Source organism: Eubalaena glacialis, chromosome 6 (assembly GCF_028564815.1).
Source record: "Eubalaena glacialis isolate mEubGla1 chromosome 6, mEubGla1.1.hap2.+ XY, whole genome shotgun sequence".
Taxonomy (NCBI): Eukaryota; Metazoa; Chordata; class Mammalia; order Artiodactyla; family Balaenidae; genus Eubalaena; species Eubalaena glacialis.
The window spans coordinates 947,644-972,834 of NC_083721.1; the positions used below are offsets into that span (position 1 = coordinate 947,644).

At 39.9% G+C, this 25,191-nt stretch overlaps 1 protein-coding gene across 7 annotated transcripts in view; it reads right to left on the reverse strand.

Annotated features, from left to right (window-relative positions):
- Positions 1-24,768, reverse strand: part of PCBP3 (poly(rC) binding protein 3) — a 212,933-nt gene extending 188,165 nt beyond the window's left edge. For all 7 annotated transcript variants that reach the window (XM_061192815.1, XM_061192814.1, XM_061192813.1 and 4 more), the window contains exon 1: positions 24,693-24,768. The gene's annotated coding sequence lies outside the window, so the exon portion shown is untranslated. The remainder of the gene's footprint in view (positions 1-24,692) is intronic.
- Between the last annotated feature and the right edge of the window lie 423 nt (positions 24,769-25,191).

Consider the following 25,191-nt stretch of genomic DNA (forward strand, 5'->3'; position numbering starts at 1 on the left):
TGAACAGGAAAAATTAAATCCAGACACAGTGGAAAGATATCTTTAATGTGCTGAAAGAAAATAATGCCAACATAAAATTCAATATACAGGAATAAATTCTTTTAAGTATAAACGTGAGGGACTTCCCTGGTGGTCCAGTGGTTAAGAATCTGTGCTTCCACTGCAGGGAGCATGGGTTCAATCCCTGGTTGGAGAACTAAGATACCGCATGCCACACAGTGCGGCAAAGAAAAAAAAGAAAAGAAAAAGAAAGAGTAAAGGTGAGAGAGTGATATCAGTGAAAATAGCAAAGTAAGGACCTCCAAAAAAATCCCTCTTCGATAAAAGCAATGAAAATACAGCAAAAACTGTCAGATTCAACTTTTTCAGAAACCTGGGGGTTTAACCAGAGGCTTGCCACATTTGGGGAGCATGTGTTAAAGAAAAATGGTTGAATCTCAAGAACAGCAAATTTTGGTCTTTTAGCTTGCCCTACTCCCACCATTTCTCCTAACCCCCACCTCAACTCCATAGTAGTCTTGAAAACCAACAGCCTACAATCATAGTGAAAAGCAGCAGCCTGGCAGCCACAGAAGAGGACAGAACAGGGCTGGAACTCATTCAAAGACTTACTCCCAGAGAACTGTCATTATCTGACATAGCTAATGGGTTCCACTTGCCAGGCTCTCTTTGACCTGAGTCAGAGCTTGCGCAGTGAGAAAAGCATTTTCCTCAGAGGTATATGTCAAAACAATTAGAGGCAACTGTTTAATTTTGTAACTGCCTGAGACAGTGTACAACTGCTGGGGCAAACAATTAACCAAAAGCTTAAAAGCAAAAGCTGGGGAATAGGCTGTCTACAGGGGATTTGAAAACTCCAATATATCCCTGGAAATCTAGAAGACCACATCATATATGGAGAGCTGTGCACATACCCAAGGTTGTGTGAATGCCCAGGAAAGACCTGAGAGGCTGTAAGTGCTCACACTGGGCTGACTTTGAGGCGCTGCACAAGCAGGAGAGGAAGACTAAGAGTTGTAAACTGTCTGATTAAATGCTGAAGCATGCCCCCAATATACACATACACACAGAGCCCCTCAGGAAAGACTAGGAGACTTACTGATTCCTGGCATTTAAGGAAATCTCCATCCAATCATTAGCTGACCACCAAGCTAGCCAAACTGAGACTTCAGTGGAAATATATGACAAAGAATATAGACTTTACAGAGTTAGTTCAGGAAAGTCACAAACGAACAAAAACTACTATAAAAAGCAGCACCACCAAATATCCCAGACTCGAATTTTCAGAGTTGCCATATATATTATTTAAATGTTCAGTCTTCAACAAATCATTATAAGACATACAAAAAAACAAAAACAAAAAACAAGAGAATATGGCCTATACACAGGGAAAAAAGCAATCAACAGAAGCTACCCCTGAGGAAGCCCTAATGTGGGACTTACAAGACAAAGACTGTATACAACCTATTTTAAATACATTAAAGAACTAAAGGAAACCAGGTCTAAAGGATTAAAGGAAAGTATGACAATGATGTCTGACCAAATAGAGACTATTAATAAAGAGACAGAAATTATAAAAAGGAACAAAATAAAAATTCTGTTGCTAAAAAGTACAATAACTGAAATGACATATTCATTAGACGGATTCAATAGCATATTTGAGCAGGCAAGAAAGAATTGGCAAACTTGAAGACAGGTTAACTGAAATTTTCCAATCTAAGGAACAGAAAGTAAAATGTAGGAAGAAAAATGAACAGAGGAGTTGAGTCCAATCTCTCTCCCCTACTACAAAACCCCATTGCTGTAGTCCCCTTGAATAAAGTCTTCCTCACACACACACACAAAAAAGAACAGTCTCAGGTACTACATCAAGCAAACCAACATGTGCATAATGAAATCCTCAGAAGGAGAAAAGAGAGAGAAAGGGGTACAATGAATATTTGAAGAGATAATGGCTAAAAACTTGCCATATTTGATTTTAAAAATTACAAATCCAAGAAGTTCCATAAACTCTAAGGATAAACTCCAAAATACCTATACATATGTATGTCATAATCAAACTATCAAAATACAAAGACAAAGAGAATCTGCAAAGCAGGAAGGGAGGCAACTCGCCATGCAAAAGGTATCCTCAATTAAAGTAACAGCCCATTTCTCATCAGAAACCATTCAGGCTAGAGGTTGTGAGATGACAAATTCAAAATTATAAAAGAAAAAGACTATCAAACAAGAATTCTATAACCAGCAAAATTATCCTTCAAAAGCAAAGAAAAAATTAAGATATTCTCTAATAACAAAATTGACAGACTACATCACTAGAAAACTTGCCCTACAAAAAATATTAAAAGGAGTCCTTCAGGTTAAAATAAAATGACACTCACTAGATAGTACTTCAAATCCAAGTGAATAAATAAAGAACACTGGTAAAGGTAACTACAGAAGTAAAAAAGATAATATAAGTGTAACTTTTGTTTGTAACTTTTTTCTCCTATCTGAAATAAAAGATAACTGCAAAAGGCAATAATTATAAAGCTGTGCTGATCTGCACAGAATGTATAAAGATGTACTTTGTAGAACAATAACAGTATGGAGGGGCAGGGAGGAAATGGAGATATACTGAAGCAAAGTTTTTATATACTATTGAAATTAAATTGGTATTAATCCAAACTAAATTGTTATAAATTGTTAATAGTAAGAAGCTCCAGGCAACCCCTAAGAATATGACTAACAAAAAATAGTAAAAGAGGGCTTCCCTGGTGGCACAGTGGTTAAGAATCCGCCTACCAATGCAAGGGACACAGGTTCGAGCCCTAGTCTGGGAAGATCCCACGTGCCGCAGAGCAACTAAGCCCATGTGCCACAACTACTGAGCCTGCGCTCTAGAGCCCATGCTCCGCAACAAGAGAAGCCACCGCAATGAGAAGCCCGCACACCGCAATGAAGAGTAGCCCCTGCTCGCCGCAACTAGAGAAAAGCCCGCACGCGGCAACAAAGACCCAATGCGCCAAAAAATAAATAAATAAAATAAATAAATTTTTAAAAAACACCATTTTTAAAAAAAATAGTAAAAGAAGTGACAAAGGAATCAAAAGAGCACAGGAGAAAATATCTATTTAACACAAAAGAAGGCAGTAACAGAGAATAGAAAAAAAAAAAGATAAGACATAAAGAAAACAATTAGCAAAATGGCAAGAATAAATACCACCTTATCAAAATTGCACCAAATGTAAATTCATTATACATCACAATTTAAAGGCAGAGATTGTGTTAATGGAATTTTTTAATGTTTTATATGCAGTGTACAAGAGGCATTCTTAAATTCAAAGGCACAAATAGACTGAAACTGAAAAAATGAAAAAATATTTACCTGTAAACAGTAATCAAACAAGAGCTGGAGTGGCTTTACTAACATCAGACCAAATGGTCTTCAACACAAAAATTGTTACTAGAGACAAAGAAAGAATATTTTATAATGATAAAAGAGTCAATGCAACTAGAAGATATAACAATTATATACATATACCTAACAACTGATCCTGAGAATGAATGAAACAAAATTGAAAGAAATGAATGAGCAATTAGACAATTCAACAATAATAGTTGGAAACATCAATATCCCATTTTCAATACAGGATGGAACAAGACAAGATCAGCAAGTAAAAAGAAGATTTTAACAACATTATAAAACAATTACACCTAACAGATATCTACAGAACAATCCATTCAAAAAACACAAAACACATTATTTTATTTTATTATTTTTGTTATAAAAAACAGAAATTTATTGCTTACAGTTCTGGAGGCTGAAAAGTCCAAGATCAAGGTGCCAGCACAGTTGCCTTCTGATGAGGGCCCTTCCTGGGTTCATAGCCAGTGCCTTCTTGCTGTCCTCACATGGTTGAAGAGGCTAGGGATCTCTCTGGAGCCTCTTTTATAAGGCACTAATCCCATTTGTGAAGGTTCCAACACCATGACCTAAGCACCTCACAAAGGCTCACCTCCTAATACTACCATCTGGGGGATGAGAATTTCTATTTTTTATTTTAATTTTATATATTATTATTTTTAATTGAGATACAGTTGATTTAAAATATATCAGTTTCAGATGTACAACATAGTGATTTGTAATTTTTATAGATTATACTCCATTAAAGTTATTATAAAATATTGGCTCTATTCCCTGTGTTATACAATATATCCTTGTAGCTTACTTACTTATTTTATACATAGTAGTTTGTACTTCTTAATCCCCTTTTGTTTATTTTGCTTTTGTTTCCTCTCCTTTAGGAGACAGATCGAAAAAATAAATATTGCTGCATTTTATGTCAAAGGGTGTTCTGCCTATGTTTTCTTCTAGGAACTTTATGGTTTGGGGTCTTAAATTTAGGTCTTTTATCCACTTTGAGCTTATTTTTGTATATGGTATAAGAAAATGTTCTAATTTCATTTTTTTACATGCAGTTGTCCAGTTTTCCCAACATCACTTATTGAAGAGACTGTCCTTTCTCCATTGTATATTCCTGCCTCCTTTGTCATGTATTAATTGACCATAAGTGCATGTATTTATTTCTGGGCTTTCTAATCTGATTTATGGGCTTTCTATCTGATCTTTTCCATGGATCTATGTGTCTGTTTCTGTGCCAGCTCCATACTGTTTTGATTGCTGTAGCTCTGTAGTATAGTCTGAAGTCAGGGAGCATGATACCTCCAGCTCTGTTCTTTTTTTCTCAAGCTTGTTTTGATAATTCCAGATCATTTGTGTTTCCATACAAATTTTAAAATTAGTTTTTCTAGCTCTGTAAAAAATGCTATGGGTATTTTGATAGGAATTGCACTGAATCTATAGATTGCCTTGGGTAGTATGGTCATTTTAATATTAATTCTTCCAATCCATGAACACAGTATATCTCTCCATCTGTCTGTCATCTTCAATTTCTTGCATCAGTGTGTTATAGTTTTCTGAGTACAGATTTTTACCTCCTTAGTTAGATTTATTCCTAGGTGTTTTATTCTTCTTGATGAGACTGCAAATGGAGTTATTTCCTTAATTTCTCTTTCTGATAGTTCATTGTTAGTGCATAGAAACGCAACATATTTTTTGTATATTAATTTTATATACTGGAACTTCACCAAATTCATTGATGACCTCTAGTAGTTTTTTGGTGACAACTTTAGGATTTTCTATGTATACTATCATGACATATGCAAAAATGACAGTTTTACTTCTTCCTTTCCAATTTGGATTCCTTTTACTTCTTTTTCTTGTCTGATTGCTGTGCCTAGAACTTCCAATACTATGTTGAATAAAACTGGCAAGAGTGGGCATCCTTGTCTTGTTCCTGATCTTAGAGAAAACACTTTCAATTTCTCATCATTGAGTATAATGTTAGCTGTGTGTGGGCTTGTTCATATATGACCTTTATTATGTTGAGGTATGTTCCCGCTATACCCACTTTGTGGACAGTTTTTATATTAAATGGATGTTGAATTTTTTCAAAAGCTTTTTCTGCATTTATTGAGATGGTCATATGATTTTTATTCTTCAATTTGTTAATGTGGTGTATCACACTGATTGATTTGCAGATGTTAAACCATCCTTGCCTCCCTGGGATAAATCCCACTTTATCATGGTTTATCATCCTTTTAATGTACTGTTGGATTCGCTTGCTAATATTATAATGAGGATTTTTGCTTCTATGTTCATCAGTGATATTGGACTATGATTTTCTTTTTTTTTTTTATGATATCTTTGTCTGGTTTTGGTATCAGGGTAATGCTGGCCTCATTGAATGAGTTCTGAAGCATTCCTTCCTCTGGATTTTTTGGAAGAGTTTGAGAATGACAGGTGTTAACTCTTCTCTAAATGTTTGGTAGAGTTCACTTGTGAAGCCATCTGGTCCTGGAATTTTCTTTATTGGGAATTTTTTTTATTACTGATTCAATTTCATTAATGGTAATTGGTCTGTACATATTTTCTGTTTCTTCCTGGTTCAGTGTTGGGAGATTATACATTTCTAGGGATTTTTTCCATCTCTTCTACATTGTGCATTTTATTGGCATATAGTTTTTCGTAGTAACCCCTTATGATCCTTCGTATTTCTATGGTGTCAGTTGTAACTTCTTTTTCACTTCTGATTTTATTGATTTGGACCCTCTCTTTTTTTCTTGATGTGTCTGGCTAAAGGTTTACCAATTTTCTTTATCTTCTCAAAGAACCAGCTCTTAATTTCATTGATCTTTTCTATTTTTTAGCCTCTATTTAATTCATTTCTGCTCTGATTTTTAATAATTTCTTTCTACTAATTTTGGATTTTGTTTGTTCTTTTTGTAGTTCCTTTAGGTGTAAATTTAGGTTTATTTGAGAATTTTCATGTTTCCTGAGGTAGGCTTGTACTGCTATATATTTCCCTCTTAGAACGCTTTTGATGCATCCCATTGATCTTGGATCATTGTGTTTTCACTTTCATTTGTCTCCATGTATTTCCTGATTTCTTCTTTGACTTCCTCAGTGATCCATTGGTGGTTTAGTGGCATACTGTTTAGTCTCCAAGTGTTTGTGTTTTTTGCAGTTTTTTTTTCTTATAGTTGATTTCTACTCTCATAGCATTGTGATGGGAAAAGATGCTTGATATGGTTTCAATTTTCTTAAACTTAACAAAACTTGTTTTATGGCCTAGCATGTAATCTATCCTGGAGAATGTTCCATGTGCACCTGAAATGAATATGTATTCTGCTAGGTGGAATGTTCTACATATATCTATTAATTCCATTTGGTCTAATGTCATTTAAGGCCTGGGTTTCTTTATTGATTTTCTGTCTGGATGATCTGTCCATTGATGTAAGTGGGGTGTTAAAGTCTCCTACTATTATTGTGTAACTGTTACTTTCTCCCTTTATGTCTGTTAATATTTGCTTTATGTATTTAGGTGCTCCTATGTTGGGTGCATATATATTTACAATTGTTATACATTCTTCTTGGATTGATCCCTTGATTATTATGTAATTTCCTTCTTTGTCTCATATTACAATCTTTGTTTTAAAGTCCATTTTGTCTTATATAAGTATTGCTATCCCAACTTTCTTTTCATTTCCATTTTCATGGAATAGCTTTTACCATCTCCTTATTTTCAGTCTGTGTGTGTCTTTAGATCTGAAATGAGTCTCTTATAGGCAGCATATAGATGGGTCTTGTTTTTGTATCCATTCAGCCACACTAAGTCTTTTTTTTTAAACTTCCTTCCTTCCTTCCTTTCTTGGCTGCATCGGGTCTTAGTTGCGGCTCATGGGATCTTTCACTACGGTGCGCAGGCTCTTCATTGAGGCATGCAGGCTCTTTGTTGTAGCGGGCGGGCTTCTCTCTAGCTGTGGCACATGGGCTCCAGAGTGTGTGGGCTCTGTAGTTGTGGTGCATGGGCTTCAGAGCATGTGGCCTCTGTAGTTGTGGCATGCGGGCTCTGTAGTTGTGGTGCGTGGGCTCAGTAGTTGCGGCACGCAGGCTTAGTTGCCCCATGGCATGTGGGATCTCAGTTCCCTGACCAGGGGTCGAACCAGCATCCCCTGTATTGCAAGACGGATTTTTAACCACTGGACCACCAAGGAAGTCCCCACCCTAAGTCTTTTGATTAGAGCATTTAGTCCACTTACATTTAAAGTAATTACTGATAGGTATGTACTTATTGCCATTTTGTTAGTCGTTTTGAGGTTGTTTTTGTAGTTCCTTTTTCTGCCTTTCTTCTTCTTTTGCTCTCTTCCCTTGCGACTTGGTGAATATCTTCAGTGTTATTTTTGGATTGCTTTCTCTTTTGTGTGTGTCTATCTATTACAGATTTTTGGTTTGTGGTTACAGGAGGTTTATATACAGCTATACATATATGATTTTAAGTTGCTTAACATATTTTAAGTTGCTGATCTCTTAAGTTCAAACGCATTTTAACAACCCTGCATTTTTACTCCTCTCGCCCTATGATTGCTAGTTTTGATATCGTATTTTACATCTTTTTGTTTTGTGTGTCCCTTAACTACTTATTGTGTATATAGACTATTTTACTACTTTTGTCTTTTAACCTTCCTACTAGCTTTGTACATGGTTGACTTACTACCTTTACTGTATTTTTGCCTTTACCAATGAGATTTTTCCTTTTGTAATATTCATGTTTCTAGTTGTGGGCTTTTCTTTTTTGCTTAAAGAAATCCTTTTAACATTTCTTGTTAAGCTGGTTCGGTGGTGATGAACTGTTTTAGCTTTTGCTTGTCTGTAAACTTTTTATCTCTCCATCAAAATGAATGAAAGCCTTGTCAGGTAAAGTATTCTTGGTTGTAGGTTTTTCCCTTTCATCACTTTAAATATATCATGCCACTCCCTTCTGGCCTGAAGTTTCTGCTGAAAAGTCAGCTGATAGTCTTATGGAAGTCCCTTGTACTTAACTTGCTGCTTTTCCCTTGTTTCTTTTAATACTCTCTTACCTTTAATTTCTGCCAATTTAATTACAATGTGTCTTGGTGTGATCTTTTGGTTGCTCCTGCTTGGGACTCTCTGTGTTTCCTGGACCTGTACGTCTGTTTCCTTTCCCAAGTCAGGGAAGTTTTCAGCTATTTTGTCTCTAAGTATGTTCTCTGCCCTTTTCTCTCTCTCTTCTCCTTCTGGGACTCCTATAATGTGAATGTTACTACATTTGATGTTGTCCCAGAGGTCTCTTGAACTTTCTTCACTTCTTTTTTCCATTCAGCTTCAGTGATTTCCAATACTCTGTCTTCCAGCTTGCTCATCCATTCCTTTATATCATTTAATCTATTGTTGATTCCTTCTAGTGTATTTTTGATTTCTGTTATTGTATTCTTCATCTCTGTTTTGTCATTCTTTATATTTTCTAACTCTTTGTTAAAAACTTCTAACTTCTCACTCTGCTCATCCATTCTTCTCCCAAGTTCTTTGATCATCTTTGTGATCATTATTTGAACTCTTTATCAGGTAGACTGCTTATCTCCACTTCACTTAGTTCTCCTTCTGGGGTTTTATCTTGTTCCTTTGTTTGAAACATGTTCCTCTGTCTCCTCATTCTACCTAATTTTCTGTTTTTACTTTTCCCAACCTTGGAGATGTGATACGTCCTATGCGTCACAGCAGAAGACTCCCTTCTGGTGAACAGAGCTATATGATCTAGATTTGCCCCCAGTGTGTGTTACATGGATTCTTCTGTTGTGGTGGGCTCACTACTGTGGGTGGTCTGGTAGACATGGTGACCCCCACTGTGGTTGGTTGCCAGGCCCTGCCTAGTGCAAAGGCTGGCAGCCAATGGTTGGTGGGGCCAGGTCACAAGGCAGATGTCTGCAGAAACCAGGGGTTTCCCAGGGCTAATGCTGGCTCACTGGTGCGTTCTAGGGTGTGTGCTTGTGGGGCAGGCGTCCCCAGATCTAGTGTCCACCTGCTGACGGGTGGGGTTAGAATCCAGGAGTTCCTGGGGCTGGTGCCTGCCCAGTGGTGGGTGAAGCCAGGTCCTGGGGCTAGTGCTGGCCCACTGGCAGACAGTGCTACGTCCTAGGGTCTAGCTGCATGGCCCAGGGGTCCCAGAGCTGGTTTTGGACCACTGGTTAGTGGGGCCAGTTCCTGATACAGTTGGCTGCAGAGTACAGGGTATCCCAAAGTTTGTGTAGGCCTTCTGGTAAGTAGGGCCAGATCCTGAGGGGCCTAAAGTGTCTCAGAGCTGGTTTTGGCCTGCTGGTAGGCAGGGCAGGGGCTCAGTGGGTCCCAGGGTTGGTGCCAGCCTGTTTGTGGGAGGGCTGGATCCTGCCATGGCAGGCTGCAGGGCTGTGGTGGTCCTGGTGCTAGTGTCTTCCTGCTGATGGGCGGGGCTGGGGCCCAGAGGTTTCTGGAGCTGGTGCCTGCCAACTGGTGGGTAGAGCTGGGTCCCAGGTTCTCTGGCTACAGGGCCAGAGTCTAGTGCCTATGTGCCAGTGTGTTGGGCTGGGTCCTGGGTCCTCTGGTGAACAGGGCAATATCCAAGGGAGACTGTGGGCTCAGGGGGGTCTTACGGCAGTCTTCCTGCTATTGGATGAGGCTGTGTCCCCATCCAGCTATTTGCTTGGCCTGAGGTATCCCCTACAGGCTGGTGGGCATGGATGGGGCTGGGTCTCAAGGCTAATAAGCCAGAGAGAGGATTCCAAAATGGTACTTGCCAGCAGCAGTGTCCAGGTGGTAGAACAAGTGCCCCAAAATGGCTGCCTCCATTGTCTATGTCCCCAGGGTGAGCTCCAGTTGCCTCTTGCCTCTCTGGGAGACTTGCCAAGATCAGTTGGTAGGTCTGACCCAGGCTCCTTTCAAATTACTGCTTCTGCCCTGGGTCCCATAGCATATGAGATTTTGTGTTCACCCTTTAAGAGTGGAGTCTCTGTTTCCTACAGCCCTCTGGCTCTCCCAAAAGTTAGCCCCCTGGCCTTCAAAGCCAAAAGTTCTGGGGGCTTGTCTTCCTGATACAAGACCCCCAGGATGGAGAGCCCCACGTGGCACTTGGACCTCTCATACCTTGGGGAAAACCTCTGAAATTGTAATTATTCTCCTTTTCATGGGTCATCCATCCAGGGGTATGGGTCTTGACTATACTGCAACTCCATCCCTCCTACCCATCTCATTGTGGTTCCTTCTCTATATCGTTAGTTGTAGAAGATCTTTCCTGGTAGATTTCAGTCTTTCTCATAAATAGTTGCACTGTAAGTAGTTGTAATTTTGGTGTGCCCATGAGAGGAGGTGAGCTCAGGGTCTTCCTACTCCACCATCTTGGCCAAGCTTTCAAAACACATTATTTTAAAGTACACATGGAACATTCTCCAGGAGACACTAGACGTTACACTAGAAAAACAAATCTCAATATTTTAAAGGATTGAAATCATACAAAGTATGTTCTCTGACGGCAAGGGAAAGAAATTCAGAAGTCAATAACACAAACAAAAATTCACAAGTTTGTGGAAATTAAACAACACACTCCTAAATAACCAAGGAATCAAAGAAGAAGCACAAAGAAAATTATAAAATACTTTGAAATGACTGAAAATGAAATCACAAGATACCAAAACATATGGTAGGCAGCGAAAGTAGTGATTAGAGAAAGTTATAGGTGTAAATACCTATATTAAAAAGGAATAAATATCTCAAATCAATACCCTAAACTTCCACCTTAAGAAATTAGAAAAGAACAAACTAAATCTAAAGCAAGCAGAAGGAAGGGAAAAACGAGTATTAGAGCAAAAATAAATGAAATAAGAAAACAGAAAACAATAGAGGAAAAAAACAGTGAAACCAGAAGTTGGTTCTATGAAAAGTTAAAAAAAAAAAAAACTTTATCCATATGCACCAAGAAAAAGACAGAGAAGACTTAAATTACTAAAATCAGAAATGAAATTAAGAACCTTACAGAAATAAAAAGGATCATTAAGAAATATTATGAACAATTGTTTGCCAACAAATTATATAACCTAGGTGCAATGGCCAAATTCCTAGAAAGACAAAAACTATCAAAACCGATTCAACAAGAAATAAAAAATCTGAATAGACCTAAAACAGGTAAAGACATTGTCTTAGAAATTGAGAAACTTCCCACTTTTCCCAAGAAAAAGTCCAGGACTAAATGGCTTCACTAGTGAATTCTGTCAGACATTTAAAGAAGAATGAACACCAATCCTTCACAGACTCTTCCAAAAAATAGAAAAGGGCACTTCCCAATTCATTATGAGACCAATATAATACTGATATCAAAACCAAAGATATCACAAGAAAAGAAAACTAAGTACCAATATGCTTCAAGACTACATATGCAAAAATCCTCAACAAAACAATAACAAACTAAATCGAGCAATACTGTATATAAAAAGGATTATCCACCATGACCAGCTGTGATTTATCTAAGGAAGGCAAGGTTGATTCAACACATGAACATCAATCAATGTAATGCACCACCTTAATGAGGGACAGAAACCACATGGTCATCTCAGTAGATTCAGAAAAAGCATCTGACAAGAACAATACTCTTTTGAGATTAAAAAAAAAAATTCAACAAAATAAAAATAGAAGGAAACTTCCCCAACCTAATAAAGGGCATCTACAAAAATCCACAGCTAACAACATAATTAATGGTGAAAGGCTGAAAGCTTTCCCCCTAAGATCAGGAAGAAGACAAGGGTGTCCACCTTTGCCAGAACAATTCAACATTATACTAGAGGTTATAACCAGGGCAATTACACAAGGAATAAAAATACGGGGCATCCAGATTAGAAAGGAAGAAGTAAAATTATCTATATATACATAGAAAACCTTCAGAATCCACAAAAAGCTATTACAGCTAATAAATCCCACGTTCATGGATTGGAAGACTTAACACTGTCAAAGATGGCAATATTCCCAAATTGACCTACACATTCAACGCAATCCTTACCGAAATTTCAGCTGCCTTTTATGCAGAAATTGACAAGCTAATCCTAAAAATCATATGGAAATGCAAGAGACCAGGAATAGCCAAAACGATCTTAAATAAGAACAACAAAGTTGGAGGACTCGCACTTCCCAATTTCAAAACTTACCACAAAGCTCCAGTACTCATGACTGCGTGGTTTTGGCATAACAATAGATATATAGATGGATGGAATCAAATTGAGAGTCCAGAAATAAACCCATATTTTATGGTCAACTGATTTTCCAAAAAGGTGTTAAAAGACCATTCACTGAGGAAACAGTCTTTTCAACAAATGGTGCTAGGACAACTGGATAGCCACATACAGAAACTCCTCCCTCATACCATATATAAAAATTTACTCAAAATGTATCAAAGACCTAAATTTAAGAGCTAAAACTTTACAAGAAAACACAGGCGTGAATCTTTGTGACCTGGGATTAGGCAACGTTGTCTTAAATATAACACCTAAAGCACAAGCAACAAAAGAAAAAATAGATAAATTGGACTTCATGAAAATTAAAACCTTTTGTGCATCAAAGGACACTATCACGAAAGTGAAAAGGCAACTCACAGTTGGAAAGGAAATATCTGCAAATCATATATCTGATAAGGGATTGGTAAACAATATATAAAAAATTCTTACAGCCCAACAATAAAAAGACAATCCAATTTAAAAATGGCCAAAAGATCTGAATAGACATTTCTCCAAAGAAGATATACAAATGGCCAATAAGCACACAAAAAGGTGCTCAAAAGCATCAGTCTTTAGGGAAATACTAATCAATACCACAAGGAGATACTACTTCACACCCACTAGGATGGCAATAATCAAAAAACTGAAAATAAGTGTTGGTGAAGATGTGAAGAAACTGGAACCCTTATGCATTGCTGGTGGGAATGGAAAACGGTACAGCATCTTTGGAAAACAGTTTGGCAGTTATTCAAAAAGTTAAACATAGAGTTATTATTTGACCCAGAAATTTCACTCCTAAGTATATACTCAAAAGAACTGAAAACATGTATTCATACAAAAACTTGCACATGACTGTTGACAGCACATTATTCATAACAGACAAAAAAACAGAAAAAACTCAAATGTCTACCTACTGATGATAAGCAAAATGTGATATATCCATACAGTGTAATATTATTCAGCCATAAAAAGGAATGTACTGATACATGCTACAGTGGACCATGGATGGACCTTGACATTATTATACTAAGTGAAAGAAGCCAGGCACCAGAGGCAACATATTTACGACTCCACTCATATGAAAAGTACATATTAGGCAAAACCTTACAGACAGAAAGTAGATTAATGGCTGCCAGGGGCTGGGGGAAGGGAGGAATGGGGAGTAGCTGTTAAGAGGTATGAGGTTTCTTTTTAAGTGACAAAAATGCTCTGGAATTAGGTAGTGATGATGGTTGCACAACCTTGTAAATATACCAAAACCACTGAATCTAAACTTTAAAAGGGTGAATTTTATGGCATGTAAACTATATCCCAAAAAATTTTAAGTAAATTAAAGGAATTTTAAAAATAAAAAAAAGTGAAATCAAGATACTTTTAGAAAAAAATCAAGAGTGTCTATGTACTACCAGCTGATGAGCAAAAATGGAATTTCTAAAGAAGCCTCTTCAGGTAGAAGGGAAATGACCCCAAAATGAAGTTCAGAAATGTCAGAGAGCAATGAAAAGCAAAGAATGGATAAAGATGTGAATAAATCTAAATGAACACTGCCAGTATGTTAAATACTAACACTGTTTTTTGTTTGTTTTTTGTTGTTTGTGGATTTTTGTTTGTTTGTTTCTTTTTGGGCCATGCTGCGCGGCATGTGGGATCTTAGTTCCCCGACCAGTGATCGAAACTGCACCCTCTGCAGTGGAAACACAGAGTCTTAACCACTGGACCACCGGGGAAGTCCCAATACTAACACTGTTAATACTACTTAGTTGAGTTTAAAAAGAGCATACAGAATTAAAATATACAATTACAATCACACATAAATTTGGAGGGGTGAATGGAGTTCAAGTATTCTAAGAAAATGATCTCTGCATGGTCCAGGAAGAAGGTATAATGGCATTATCTGGATAAGTTAATAACACGTTATCTAATTTACACTGTAACCACAAAAAGAAAGAAAAATAGAATATAACCTCCAATGTAATAGAACTAGTGGAAAAGTAGAACGATTTTTTAAAATCATAATACTAGTTTCAAATAATACAAGAGAAGAGAGAAAAATAAACAAAAAATAAACACAGAAAATGTAGGATAAGAGTGTCATATAATAGGTTTGTAGATTTAAACTCAAATAGATCAGTAATTACGTTCAATGTAAACGAGTTGAATGTTCCCATTAGAGGGCAAAAATTATCAGATTGGATGGAAAAAAATCTAACTGTATAATCTTTACAAGAGACATATCTAAGGTATAAAAATATAGTTAAGGCTGAAAGTAAAATGATTTAAAAAAAAAGATATCATGCAAATATGAGCCTAAAGAAATCTGGTATGGCTATATTAGCATCAGACAATTACACCATAAAGGCAAAGATACATTACTAAAGATACATTACTAGAGATAAAGAGAACCACACATAATAATTAAAGTCTGAATTCAGCAGGAAGACATAACAATTTTAAATTTGCATTCCCCTGATAACATGGTCTCAAAGTATATAAATAAAAATTGACAGAACTGAAGAAGAAATAAGACAAATCCATAATCATAATGAAAGTGTGTAATTATCTTAGTAATGGATATAACAACCAGACAAAAAAATAGTAAGAAAACAGAAGATGTGAGTAATATGCTTATCAAGTTAGCTGAATAGAATATATAGAACATTGAACCTAATTCTTTACAAGCACACAGGAACATGTGAGAAAACTTATACACCATATTCTGCTATAAGGCACATCAGCAAATTTCAAAAGATTAAAATAAAGAGCAAAATCTTTGGGCAATGCAATTGTGATGGAAAAGAATAAAATAAGAAAATATGCATATGTCTGGAAATGTTAAAATATTCTTCTAAATGACCTACAAATCAAAGAAAAATATCATAATGGCAATTACTGTCTTAGCTCAGGCTGCTGTAACAAAATACCATAGATTGGGTGGCTTAAACAATAGACATTTATTTCTCATTTAGTTCTGGAAGCTGGGAAGTCTGAGAGCAGGGTGCTGACATGGTCAGGTTCTGGTGAGGGCCCACTTCCTGGCCTTGCAGATGGCTGCCTTCTTGCTGTGTCCTCACATGGCAGGGAAAGGCAGTAAGAGAGCAACCCCTCTGGTCTCTTCATATAAGGCACTAATCCCGTCATAAGAACCTCACACTCATGACCTCACCTAAACCTAATTATCTCCCAAAGGCCCCATCTCCAAATACCATGACTTTGGGGGTTAGGGCTTCAACATAGGAATTTGAGGGAGGAACAATTTAGTGCGTAGCATATATTAAATAGTAATGAAAATACCTCAAGTCAAACTCTGTATGATGCAGCTGAAGCATTATTTATAAGGAAATGCACCACCTTAAATGCACATTATTAGTAAAAGATAAAAGCTTCAAATTAATAAACTAGGCATTCATCTCAAATTAGACAGTGAACAACTGCAGGAAAATTATGGGCCAACTTTACTCATAGACATTGACTCAAAAATTCCCCCTAAAATATTAGTCATCAGAATCTAATCAATACACTATAAGAATAGGCTAGTATGAATAAGTTATGTTTATATAGTGGTCATCTGTGGGTGGCGAAATTAAAGATTTTTATTCTGCTTTTGATGTTAATCTTTATTTTATAAAATTTCTAAATAAGCACTCATTATTTTATGAATCAGGAAAAAATATTTTTGAATTAATAATTAATATTCTTCTGATCTCTCATCTTTTTGAAGTCAACTACTTAAAGAATGGTGAGAAGAAAAGAACAAGGGCTCATTCAGAACAGCCATTTCATCTGAGTAACCATCAGAGCTATAAGACCTTATATGTTTCAGTGTCTCTATTTGGTTGAAAACAAAGAAAGGGAGGATAGGAGTAGAAAAGGATTTACAAAGATAGGGATGTGATAATAGCAATTCATAGGCTTTTTGCCCAGACATTAAGGGAGCGATCTCATACACAAATGTGTCTATAAATAGAATACTGCACTTTAATGAATAATTTAAAAGCACTTTGCAAACAGGGTTAAGAAAACATGAATCTAAATGCTCAAAAATCAATAGTTCTGTCTTATCCCAACCTGGTGAGTTACAGAAACAGATGCTTGAGTTGTATCCTTTTAAAAGAAACACTGGAAGCTGGATGGTTAAATATCAAAAAGCTTAAAAACACCTACAAGTTTTGACATGATAATTCTGCCTTTAGAAATTTATCTTTCAGAAATAATTGGTGATACACACCATGAGTTTTGTATAGGATACTTATTAAAGCATTATTTGTTATGGTAAATATTTTAAAGAAGCATAAATGTCCAGCTATAGGAAAGAGGTTCAAAAAATTGGGACTCCCACTGGAATATTATGCAGCCATTCAAAATCATATTTTAGAAGAATATGATGACACAAAAAAAGCTCACTATCTACAAAGAAAAAAAGTTGTTTATAAAACATATTATGGAATGAATCCCAACTTTAGGAAATACATATCATACATATATAAAAGTAGGAAAAAAATTGGCAATCCTTGAGTGGTAAGATTATAGATGATGTTTATTTTGTACTTTATACTTTCTGCCTGTATCTCAAATAGATTCAAACACCCTTCATCAGCCTAAACCCACTTCTAGTGAGGGTAATTGGGAGGTCAGTACAGATTTGGTACACTACTCTTCTACAGCTGCATAACAAACCATCACACACTTAGCAACTTGAAACACATTTATTATCTCACAGTTTCTGTGGGTTAGGAGTCTGAACAGGCTTAACTGGGTCCTCTGCTTAGGGTCTCATAAGGCTGCAGTCATGATGTTGGCTGGACTATATTCTCATCTGCAGGCTTAACTGGGGAAGAATCTGCTTCCAAGCTCACTCGGTTGTCGGCAGTCGTTTCCTTGCTATAGGACTGAGGGCCCCTGCTTCCTACTGGCTGTCTCTGGAGGTCGCCCTCAGCTCCTAGAGGCCACCTGCAGTTCTTGCCACGTGGGCTTCTCCAACATAGGCACTTACTCAAGCCAGCAAAGAGAATCTCTAAATTAGCTTCTAGCAAGATGGAATAATGGAATTGACATCCCATCATTTTTGCCTTATTCTACTAGTTAGAAGCACATCACAGGTCCCACCTCAACGGGGATGGGGGTATTATACAAGGGCATGAATACTAGGAGGAGGGGATCACGGTGGGGTCAACTTCATTCATACAGTCTGTCCACTTCACCTAGCTTCCCAGTGCAGAGCTCAGACAAAGGAGGGAAGCTTACACTTGGATGTGAAGACTCTTCTGATCAACCAACCACTCATAAACGCAACTGAACCCTGCCCTCTGCACCTTTGAGGCAGGACAGTACTGTAAAAAGTGCAGGGAGCATTCACCACAAGTCGGGGTTCATGTAGAGAACTTCAGCAGGTCCTGTGCCAGCCTTGAAGGATGGTTGAGATTTAGATCCGTGGGAAGGAATGAGAAAGGGAGACTTTTCCTCTGCAATAAGGAGAGGTGGAGAGGCAGGAATTCCCAAGGTGGGTTCTGGAGAAAGTAAGCAGGACGGTTTGTTCAAAAGAAACACAAACAAATATGATGTCTAGCTTCATATTCTAACCGGTCCCTTGATAGACAACATACTTGCAAAAACTACGAACAAGACCTAGAGAGGAACACAGTTTTAATTTTGGCTAATTCAGCAGCACTGACATCAATTCGCCTCTATAGTGTGGTAAATATTACTAATATTTACCAGTATCCCGTGGTCCTAAACTTCCAGAACATGGAAGACTCTACCTCCCTGCCCCATTTGAAACTAAGCATGTCCAGAACGACTCCCTCTAGCCAATGAAATGTGAGCAGAATGGACCAGCTTCTAAAGTGATTAACTGCAAGAGTCTCCATGTTCTAAAAGGGTCCGGATCTAGAACACTGAAGAAGCAATACTGCCAAACTTCCAAGGAACAAACATCCCTCCCTTTCAGAAATTATTACAGAGATGATGAAGCATCATAGTGATACCAAATCTGATTAAGAGCAATACAAGAAAAGATTATTAGTCAATACTTCTTATGAAAATATATGCCAAAATCAAAAGTGAAATATTACCATATTGGATCCAATAATAATTTTTAAATGTAGTATATCGTGACAAAGTAGAGTTTATCCCAAGAAATCAATGATGTTTCAAAAGTAGAAGATTAAAGTATTTCACCTCAGAGTTCAAAGAAGAAAAGATGCAAAATTATCTAAATAGGTAAAGAAATCATTTGATAAAATTAAAAATCTATTAATGACTTTAAAAAATCTTTTATCAAGCTATTAGTAGATAAGACCATCCTTAACCTAGTAAAAGGAATCTACCAATATATAGCAAACTTCATATTTAAGGCTTTGAAAACATTGCCTTTAAAGTGAAAAACAATATTAGGATAGCCTTACCACAATTTCTATGCAACTTTGTCTCGTGGTCCAAACAAAGGGAATAAGACAAAATAAAAAATAAAATAAAAGATTTAAGGACTAGGAAGGAAGAAATGAAATTATCACTATTTACTTGGAGAAATTAGAAACAGATCCACACATTTGTGAGGTCTGGTATGTTTCAAAGGCAGCACTGCAGATCACTGGGGAAAGGATGGTACTCAATAAATAGTACTGGTAGAATTGGTTATGCATTTGGAAAAAATCTAAAATCATAGCTCTACCTCATGCCTCACACAAAAGTAAGTTCAAAGTAGAATATGAAGAGAAAATATTTCTTTTAAATTTTTAAGAGGAGAATATCTTATGACTATGGGGTAACAAAGGATTTCTTAAATAAGACTTAATAACCACAGACAATAAGAAAAAGATTGATAAATCTGACTACATTAAAATTAAACATCTGTTCATCAAAATAGCAATTTTAAAAGGATAAAAAACAGGACACAAATAGAATCCAGAATATATAAAGAACGTCTAAAAAGCTATAAAAGGAACAACCCAGGCAACAAACAGACAAACAATGTAAGAATACAAATTATAGACTTGAAAAGCCAAGTGGCCAATAAATGGGTAAAAAAATCCTCAAACTCACTAGTAATCAAGGAAATAGAAATTAAAACAGTGAGATATTTCGTATCTACTCAACTGACAACAATTAAACATCTGAATGTATAAAGGATTAGCAAGGATGTAAAGAAACAAACCTTTGGAAAATACTTTAACAACAGCTCTGAGGTTGGAACTGGGCCTGCCCTATGACCCCACAATCCCATGTGTAGATGTATACCTGATCCACTCTCCCCTAAGTACGCAGCACAGAAGAAAAGTGGACCAGTGGGACATGGCAATTAGCAGGGGTGGAGGCTGACAGGCTGCTTAGAGGAAAACTTCAAGTGGGACTCAGGCCAGGTAAGGCAATGTCAGAAGCCAGTCTTGTCAGGAGATGAAACTGGGGATCAGAACCGTGCTTAGTTAGGGCAACTTCCTCATAAATAGCACCTGCATCAGTTTATCTTCTACAGCCAATCTGACCATGTTACTTCCTCCTTAAATTTCACCAGCTAAAACTTTCTAGAGCAGAGTCCCAGCTTACATCAGTTTCCTGCGGCTGCTCTAAAAAACTTTCCATTGAATTTAATGGTTTAACACAACACAAATTAATTATCTTACAGTTCTGGAAGTCAGAAGTCAGATACAGGTCTCGCTGGGCTAGAATCAAGGTGTCAGCATAGCTGTGTTCCTTTCTGGAGGCCCGGCTGGAGAACCCATTTTCTCGCCTTTTCCAGCTTCTGGAGGCTGCCTGTATTCCTTGGCTCATGACCCCTTCCATCTTCTAAGCCAGCAATGAGGAGTAGAGTCTTCCTCATTTCACATCACTCTGACACTGACTCTTCTGCATCCCTCTTCCACATTTAATGACCCTTGTGATAACTATGGGCCCACCTGGGCAATCCAGGATAATCTTTGTTTTAAAATCAACTAATTAGCAATCTTCATTCCAACTGTTACCTTAAATCCTCTTTGACATGTAAAATGTCCACAGGTTCTGGAGATTAGAATGTAGACAGCTTAGGGAAGCCATTATTGTGCTTACCACACCTCTGCTCAACTCTACCCCCCACCCCACACCTCTAGCAGAGTCCCAACCCTTTCACAATGTCCCCCACACCTCCAGCCTCAGCACCACCATACACCCTGTCCTCCAACGACACCAACCTTCTGGGCTTTTTCTAATCAGTGTGTGCCCATCCATGCCCAAACAATTACAACCCAAACTCCAGGGCTCAGCCCAAAGGCCACCTCCTCTCTGAAGCCTTCTTTGATTCCCAGCCTAAATGAGTCACCTCCCCTCAACACACCAACCCAGCTTTCTGTGTATCCCAATTGCTGCACTGAGTGTGGCCCCCTGTAACCATCTGTTTTCATGTCCTTTCCTCAGTCCAAAGTGGTGAGTCCTTCGATGATATGAATCATAGACAGCTGTCTCATTCCCCTGTGGGTTCCCAGATCATAGCACAGGGCCTGGGAAACAGTAGCACTCAGAGAGTATTTCTGAAACTTGGAGGAGGCAGAAAGAAGCTGCCCTGGGTTTCCCTCAACAAAACAGATGTCAAAGAATAACCTGGGTTAAGTGTATGGCTAACAGGGCCAAAGAACTAGTTCAGATGTTCATAACAAAAACACTTCAACAATCCACTGCTTCGTTTGATGCACAATTTACTATCACATGGAAGAATCTCTGTATCACAAGGGACACCCATTATTTTTTATTGCTAACCTGTGGGGCAATTCTAAAGTAACAGACCACCTCAAGAGAAATAAAGGATTTATCTAAAATCCTTTATCTAAAATCCTTTATCTAAAATCCTTTATATTTATCTAAAAGATGTACTCAAAATTATAGGCAAGAGAGTAGATGCTGCTCCAACACAGCACGAGGGCCTGGCAATTGCCCAGCAGCCCCACCACATTCTCAGAGGGCTCCAGTCCCTCTCCAGGAAGGCTGGGAAGCACCATGCCAGTGAGGCTGAAAGATGTTACAATCAACCCTGTTTAGGGGAAAACAAATTGCCTCTACGTACAAATATATGTACATACTATAATAAAGAGCACGTTTTTAAAGAGGGCGTTAGTTAAGCAAACAGGGTCTCGTTTAATTTCAATGGTTTGTTACTTGATGTCCATACTCCAGCAAGGAAATTCTCACCTGGGGTGAAGGAGACTAAGCAAAGCAAAGTACATGTTGACTCAGCACAATTATCCACTTTAGAAAAAAAGAGAGACATTAACATGCCTTGAGTTTTCAAAAGGCATGCTTCCATTCAGGTTCAATAGAATTCCCTTGTTCAACTCTTCCTTAAAAGTGTGAATTCTGAAATTCATTTTAAAACTTCAAAAACTACTCTCACACTGGAAAGGAAATTTGAGACGCAAAAACAGAAATAAATGACATATTCAGCACCATGGACAGTGGACCCAGGATACTTGTTAAGAGTCCTTGCAGCAAGAGCTGAGAGCTAAGAGACACCAGAGCCACCCAAAAATCTACAGTATTCATCCTAATGTTCAATGTGGGAGTGACTCCAATACATGAGCAGGTATTTTTCTTTGTTATGGCCCAAAGGACAGCCTTCTTCACCAAAGGGTTGTACAACTTTCATCTACCAAGATCTGCTTCAGTGATCACTTTTACAATAAAGCCCTGGGATTTCTGTGAAAATAGGAATGACTGCCATTGACACATGGCTACAGGTCCAGGAACTGAAACTGTTGAAATAGAAACAGTGTCCAGCCTTGAATGGCTAGATTGTTTCAAGGACCTCACGGAACTTCTGCAAATATAAACGCGGCATGCTCTCAGCCTCCCATGAACATCAGAGGAAAAAATAGCTTCTTTCTAAACATCTAACAAAATGAACCCATGTGGTGAAATTTTCTCATAAATACCTTTAAAAATGTAATCATAAAACTGTGTATTTTCTCCAACTCTGAGTATTAATAAAGATATCTGGAAAAGTGATGTTCTGAAGTTCAATATCACCACTAATCAGCACCACCTGTGGCAATACCAGTCCCAAAGCCCTGAATTCTACACAGGATATCCAATCTTTTCAGTTAAAAAAACCCAAAAAAACTCCTTTTACCATCAAACCTTTTTTCAAAACCTTATAATATTGAGTATTAACTAAGAAAATGCATGAAGTTATATAAATTCTCACACACTTGTAATGAACTTTCACTGTGTAAATAACAGCACCTACATACAAGAGAAAAACATCAGTGCTCAAAAGTGACCAAAGTCAGTCAGTCAGTGACTGCACTTGTATTTGAAGACCCCTTGATTTCTGGTGGATCTCCAAGTCTGAACACACTACCCACAACTACTCCAGCTCCTCTGATGGGAGCATCAGTGAGATCACTTTGGATCTTGTCAACAATCCCTCCAGAGTGTCACTGTTCTGCAAACAGTCTCTGGGCCAAAATGCACATCTCTGAGACATTCTAAGATGGTGAGTTGCTCTCGTGCACGAGGGAACTGGAAATCAGTTTTCTTCAATAGGAAAGCACCTTTGCACACTTCCTTTGGTTCCCAATTCTAAAGCCAAGTTCAAAGAACAGAAAAGGGGCAACAGTTCACCCGCTGACAGCAAGTTAAATTTCGGAAGGATGTGGGCGCGCCTGTGCCAGAGGAATAGTGTGAACTGGAGGGTCTGTTTACTACCCTGTCTAGTCCGGAAAGGTCTCTCATCAAGGCCGCGCTACCCTAGCTTTCTTTTTCGTGAATTACGCATCATAAAACCTCATCACCCCGGAGTGCTGTTAGCTCACACGCAGGGCCAAAGAGACCCAGAAGTCCGCGCTGCCTCAGAGGAAGGTGGGAGGAAGATAATCAACCCTAGGCACGAGGTTTAAGACCTGGCTTTTTGTTAACTTGCAAATTTGCTATGCAAGTAATATACTTGAGAGTAGTAAGGAGAAAAAAAGTAGAAACGCCACCGGGCAAAAAGAAAAACACGAACACTCTCAGCAAACAATACTTCCAGAGCGGAACACTTCTGGGAACAATAAGAAACACCTTCTGACTCGCCCCCAAATAAAAGAAGAAAATGCAGTAACTGAGGAGAGGAGCACGCACCCGCCCCATCTAACCTGCTCCTGGCTTTGACACGGGGTCGCAGAGACACGCGGACACTAGTCAAGGAGGCAGATGCCGGGCGTGTGAGAAAAGGGGACACAAGGCGCGTCCGCACGGAACCCCTTCCTGCTGCCGCGGGCGCCGCGGTCCCGGACGCCGCCCCGCCCTCCGCGCGCCCCTCCCCTCCCCTCCCCTGCGTCCCGCCGGCCCCGAGCCGGGCGCCGACGACGTGCTTTCCCCAAATCTTTCCTCAGCCTGACGCGACGAAACTTAAACCGTTTTGAAATGCAAGCTTCATAAAGTCCAGAGCAGAACCGTGGCGGACGTTTACTGACAGGCAAGCGTTAACTCCCCTGTTTCTGGAAGCGCGGGTCTTGTTTACAACTTCTGGATTTGGGGGGGGAGGGGAGACAGGGCAGCCCAGGCGGGGTCCTCATTTCGCCCGAAGTCACTTCATCACTTCCCTCTGAAATCCTCCCCGCGTCCAGTTTCCGTCGTCGGAACATTTCGTGAGCTCGCAGCGCGGCCCGGGCGTTAACTTGAGGAGGGGGCGCCCCAGAGTCCCGCGGGGACCTCCCGGACGCCGCCTCCCGCCCCGCCCCGCCCCGCCCGGCAGACGACCCGGCTGCCGTCCAAGTTTGTCCGGGCCGGGCGGGGGTCTTCGGGGCTCTCGGCGGAGCTCGGTCGGGAGAGACCTGCGCCCCCCGCCCGGCCCGGACACCGAACCCGGCCACGGGCCGCCGACCCCCGGCTCCACAACGACCCCGGCCCGGGCCCCAGCTTGACCCACGATCCCTGGCCCGGACCCCGACCCCGACTCCCGACCCTCGATTCTCGGCCCCGATCCCTGGTCCCGACCCCGGCTCGACCCCGGCCCGGACCCCGACCCCAGACCCCGGACCCGGACCCCGGCCGGTCCCCCGGCTGGGACCCCGATTTCCCACCCCCGATCCCCGGCCCTGCCCGCGACCACTCACCTGTCCCGCGGCAGAGGGCGTGCCCGCGGGCCGGCCCGCGGGAGGGCGGCCGGGGCGGGGCTGGGGGGGTGGGGACGGGCGATCCCGGCGGCGGTGGAGCCTGAGGCGACCGAGCCTGAGGCGACTGAGGCGACTGAGGCGGCGGTAGCAGCTCCTCGCGCTCCTGGCGAGGCACTGCGCGCGGCGCGGGCCCGCCCCCTCTGCGCCGCCGACCAATCCCGCGCCGCGCGCCGCGGCTGACCCCGCCCCTCCGAGGAGCAGGTCCTCGCGAAAGCGGGCGCAGCGGGCCAATCGAATGGCGGAACGGCGACGGGCTCGACCAATCGGAGCTCAGGAAGCTCTGCAGAAAGAAACCAATTAGCGTGGAGGGGGCGGGGCGGGGCCATGGGCGGGTCATCGAGGGGGCGGGGCCATAGCCGGGAGGAGCCCAATGCGGGGCGGGGAAGTCAGCGGTAAGGGGCGGGGCCGGGAGCTGGCGGTCCCCAGCCGGGGCAGGGAA